Below are 6,183 nucleotides of genomic sequence, written 5' to 3'. Positions count from 1 at the left end.
GTCCTCCGTGGACAGGGTTAGAGATCTGTTAAACATATAGTTCAGTATTTTATTGAAGAGTCAACCACAGAAGGTGATTGTAGTGCTTATAGAATGCTAATCTAATCTACATGCAGAAATACATAAATTCACAGATGTACGTCTGCCCTACATAAACAGTGTTCGATGCGTCTTTTTACATAATGTCATTAATGTGCATTTACAAAGGTCAAATGCAATTCTGACCAGCTTCCACATATCCTGTATACACATATATAAAAATAAATACATATATACACATATACACATACATACACATATACACATACATTTATGTGTCTCCTACTTTGACAGGGGGTGAGGTAGCTCCTATATAAACTAGTGTGTTATTAAGCATCTAATAAGAAGGTAATTAGGGTGCTTTTACAAGCTCAGGTTATAGTTACGTCACAAACATTGTATAAGAGATGTATTACAAAGTCAATCTTGGGTACAAGTCCAATATATCATCAAGTGTTCCAGTACTCATATAGTAATTACACAGTTCAGCATACCTTAGCCCAGGAGGGCGAAAGTCAGTCAATATGGGACATTCTACAATATAATGTTTAAGGGAGTGTATGTTTTCTCTTTCACAAAGTTGACACATTGTGTATTCCGACACTTTCACAAAGTTGACACATGGTGTATTCCGACACTTTCACAAAGTTGACACATGGTGTATTCCGACATACCACAGATGTATTCTGGCCACTATAACATCACATTGCCGAGTTCTTCCCCAATTAGTTCCATATATGAATATTTACTCACGATATTTGTCATAATGTTTAATGTTTCAACTTTCAGGTCTTTGAGAATTTGTTAGGTCGGTGAGATCTTCATTAGATATTTGTTTAAGTATTCTCTTTGTCACTGCTAATGAAACACCCATATCAATGTCTACCACTGGTTTTCTACAGGCTGTCTTTGCAAGCATATCAACAGTGTCATGAATTGAAATGCCAACATGTGATGGTTTCCAAATGAATTTAATTTAAAATCTGTTTTCTTTTGCAGCTAAAACATTCATTCGTATATTACTGACTATTTTCTGGGTGTCACTACTATGTGCGTTCAATGCCAGGAGTGCACTCTGCGAGTCACAGTATATAAGTCCACTGCCATTGTCTTTTAAAAATTCAGTGGCAAGGTATATGCCTGCAAGTTCGGTTTGAGTTGTACTTGCCCAGTCATTGACGCGCTTCATTGCTGTATGTACAAGAGAAGATTGAGGAGGAGTGGTCACTGGGGGCGTGCCCCCTTTCAGGGAGACACAGGGGGCGACCCCCGACCCTCCTACCCCAAGTTACTCCCCATATAAGCAGCATTAATCTTGCAACTACGAACATTCAGACAGACAGACATTCTCGCTTATTGATACAGTAGACGGAGGTACCCGGTGGTGCCCGGGACAGTCTGCTTCTCCTCCACTGTAAACCATAATGTTCTTAGAACTAATCATGTTCTTAGAACTAATCATGTTCTTAGAACTAATCATGTTCTTAGAACTAATCATGTTCTTAGAACTAATCATGTTCTTAGAACTAATGTTCTTCTCTAATCTTTTACAAACATCCTCCTCTTCCTTCATCTTCACTTCGTTCACACCCATCCCCCCCCCCCTCTCTCTCTTCTCCTATCATCGCTACTTTCCCCTTATTCCTCGCTTTTCTCTTCATTTTCTCCCATCTCCCTCATTTCCTCCCCCACTTTCTACCCCTCCTCCCCCACTTTCTACCCCTCCTCCCCCACTTTCTACCCCTCCTCACCCACTTTCTACCCCTCCTCCCCCACTTTCTACCCCTCCTCCCCCCCCCCCCAACACACTAAGAGGCAAGTATATCTTTATAATTCATGAAATATTCAGAGAATAAAATATTTACTATTTGCATTTAATCTGTGGAAAGGTGGTGGGTGGCCCTTAGTAGATGAAGGTTCCCGGACGTAGGTTCGAACCCTCATCACGGCCCTTGTGAATTTGATTAATTAATTTACAAGTTTGTTTTGAAAATATTTTGCTGTGCAGCTGGAGGGTAGTGCCAAAAAATCGTCGTGGGGGTCTAAATGTGACCCTGACACGCTGTTCCCTTTTGATTTAAGGCGATTACAAGCAGTCTATGTTCATCCCAAACCCCAGACCACTCCCTCTGCCTATTTATATGAGGCTAGCCCCAAGCCTCTCGCCTCCTACTTCGAAATACATATATATTGGTGTATACTGGCAGCAGGTTTTCATTAATACATGTTTTATTGAATATGCATATTCTGTATTGATTATTTTCTTGTTTGGGGCTTCTATCCCTCTCACTAGTGCTCTTGCATCTTGATTTAATCAAAAGAGGATTTCTCCAAAAATGTCTTCTTTCTTCAAGGTTGACTAAAAGCATAAAAAAATAACTGTAGAATGTATTACACTTATTATAAATGAACACAACGTTTCGAACCTACATGGTTTATTCTCAAGTGATGAGACAGGAGACATATGGGATTTATATGGCTGGGAGGTGAGGTACATACAATTAGGTGAGGAGTAAGGAGGAAAGGTCAGAGGCATGTTGTTGTTGTTGTTGTTATAGATTCAACTACTCGGAACAAGTTGCGATAGCACGGGCTATGGTGAGCCCGTAGTGGACTTACCTGGCACAGGAGCGGGGCAAGTAGCACGGGCTATGGTGAGCCCGTAGTGGACTTACCTGGCACAGGAGCGGGGCAAGTAGCACGGGCTATGGTGAGCCCGTAGTGGACTTACCTGGCACAGGAGCGGGGCAAGTAGCACGGGCTATGGTGAGCCCGTAGTGGACTTACCTGGCACAGGAGCGGGTCAAGTAGCACGGGCTATGGTGAGCCCGTAGTGGACTTACCTGGCACAGGAGCGGGTCAAGTAGCACGGGCTATGGTGAGCCCGTAGTGGACTTACCTGGCACAGGAGCGGGGCAAGTAGCACGGGCTATGGTGAGCCCGTAGTGGACTTACCTGGCACAGGAGCGGGGTAAGTAGGACGGGCTATGGTGAGCCCGTAGTGGACTTACCTGGCACAGGAGCGGGTCAAGTAGCACGGGCTATGGTTAACCCGTAGTGGACTTACCTGGCACAGGAGCGGGGCAAGTAGCACGGGCTATGGTGAGCCCGTAGTTGACTTACCTGGCACAGGAGCAGGGCAAGTAGCACGGGCTATGGTGAGCCCGTAGTGGACTTACCTGGCACAGGAGCGGGGCAAGTAGCACGGGCTATGGTGAGCCCGTAGTGGACTTACCTGGCACAGGAGCGGGGCAAGTAGCACGGGCTATGGTGAGCCCGTAGTGGACTTACCTGGCACAGGAGCGGGGGCAAGTAGCACGGGCTATGGTGAGCCCGTAGTGGACTTACCTGGCACAGGAGCGGGGCAAGTAGCACGGGCTATGGTGAGCCCGTAAAGGCATGATGTGTGGGGCAGTGACGGGCGCCCCAGGATCTCAACAACAACACAATAATAACACTACAAGAACACTGAACAGCACGAGAACAGTGAACAACACGAGAACAGTGAACAACACAAGAACAGTGAACAACACGAGAACAGTGAACAACACGAGAACAGTGAACAACACGAGAACAGTGAACAACACGAGAACAGTGAACAACACAAGAACAGTGAACAACACGAGAACAGTGAACAACACGAGAACAGTGAACAACACGAGAACAGTGAACAACACGAGAACAGTGAACAACACGAGAACAGTGAACAACACGAGAACAGTGAACAACACGAGAACAGTGAACAACACGAGAACAGTGAACAACACGAGAACAGTGAACAACACGAGAACAGTGAACAACACGAGAACAGTGAACAACACGAGAACAGTGAACAACACAAGAACAGTGAACAACACGAGAACAGTGAACAACACGAGAACAGTGAACAACACGAGAACAATGAACAACACGAGAACAGTGAACAACACAAGAACACTGAACAACACGAGAACAGTGAACAACACAAGAACACTGAACAACACGAGAACAGTGAACAACACGAGAACAGTGAACAACACGAGAACAGTGAACAACACGAGAACAATAACACCACAAGAACAATGAACAACACGAGAACAGTGAACAACACAAGAACACTGAACAACACGAGAACAGTGAACAACACGAGAACAGTGAACAACACGAGAACAATAACACCACAAGAACAGTGAACAACACGAGAACAGTGAACAACACGAGAACAGTGAACAACACGAGAACAGTGAACAACACGAGAACAGTGAACAACACGAGAACAGTGAACAACACGAGAACAGTGAACAACACGAGAACAATAACACCACAAGAACAATGAACAACACGAGAACAGTGAACAACACAAGAACACTGAACAACACGAGAACAGTGAACAACACGAGAACAGTGAACAACACGAGAACAATAACACCACAAGAACAGTGAACAACACGAGAACAGTGAACAACACGAGAACAGTGAACAACACAAGAACAGTGAACAACACGAGAACAGTGAACAACACGAGAACAGTGAACAACACGAGAACAATAACACCACAAGAACAATGAACAACACGAGAACAGTGAACAACACGAGAACAGTGAACAACACGAGAACAGTGAACAACACGAGAACAGTGAACAACACGAGAACAATAACACCACAAGAACAGTGAACAACACAAGAACAGTGAACAACACGAGAACAGTGAACAACACAAGAACAGTGAACAACACAAGGACAACTTCAGCGGGCGCCACACACTGAACAAAGCATTCAGTAAACTTTATAATTTTTAATGAACAACTTCCTATAATTTCATTACGCTCCAAACGGCCACCTTGCCACAAAAAAATGCAAATTCCTTTGTAATTAAATTTTGCTCTGGGACACTGAATTGAATATTTTATTTCAAGTTGGGAAAATATGTTTGCATACAAATATATTAAACGTCATGTCTGAGTTTGTCCCAAACTCCCAGGTAATTGTTGTAAACTGTTTTGTCATTTTTTATCTCCAGTGTGTGCTCTACACACACACACACACAGACACACACACACACAGACACACACACACACACACACACACACACACACACACACACACACACACACACACACACACACACACACACACACACACACACACACACACACACACACACACACACACACACACAGTACACAGTACACACGGTACACAGTACACACGGTGGAAGTACAGAAGACAAAGAACAGAGGACAACAGAAGCAGATACAACAGAGCTAGGAACGATTACATTAACATAAGACGAACATCGGAAAGGGACTATGAGAACGATATTGCAATCAAAGCGAAAAAACAACCCAAGTTACTACACAGTCATATAAGAAGAAAAATGTCGGTGAACGACCAAGTGACAAGACTAAGGAAGACAGAGGGGGCATATACTGAAAGTGACAAGGAAATCTGCGAGGCACTGAATGCCAGTTTCCATGGAGTGTTCACTACCGAGCCTGAGCAGCTCCCATTGTTGGAAGGGGTTACCCTAGATGAAAGACTATCAGATATAGAGGTGACAGCAGAGGAGGTAATGAAACAGTTGACAACTCTAGATGCAACTAAAGCAGTTGGACCAGACAAAGTATCACCGTGGATACTAAAAGAAGCAGCACAGGCCCTCAGCGTGCCTCTGGCAATGATCTTTAATGAGTCACTTATGTCAGGAGAATTGCCCAGTTGCTGGAAGAAGGCAAATGTCGTGCCGATCTTCAAGAAAGGAGATAGGGAGGAGGCACTTAACTACAGACCTGTATCACTGACAAGCATCCCCTGTAAAATACTGGAAAGAATAATTAGGCTGCGACTGGTTGCACACCTGGAGAACATTAGGTTTGTGAACAAACATCAACATGGGTTCTGGACAGGGAAATCGTGCCTAACAAACCTTCTGGAATTCTATGATAAAATAACGAGGATAAGACAGGACAGAGATGGTTGGGCAGACTGCATATTTCTGGACTGCCAAAAAGCCTTTGATACAGTACCGCACATGAGACTGCTGTTCAAGCTCGAGAGGCAGGCGGGGGTGGGGGGAAAGGTCCTAGAATGGATAAGGAACTACCTAACAGGAAGGAGCCAAAGAGTTACGGTAAGGGGCGAGAAGTCGGACTGGCGAACAGTAAC

The sequence above is a fragment of the Procambarus clarkii genome, chromosome 47 (genome assembly GCF_040958095.1).
Source record: "Procambarus clarkii isolate CNS0578487 chromosome 47, FALCON_Pclarkii_2.0, whole genome shotgun sequence".
Classification (NCBI taxonomy): Eukaryota; Metazoa; Arthropoda; class Malacostraca; order Decapoda; family Cambaridae; genus Procambarus; species Procambarus clarkii.
The sequence above is the reverse complement of the archived record's forward strand: the minus strand, read 5'-3'. Positions refer to the sequence as shown.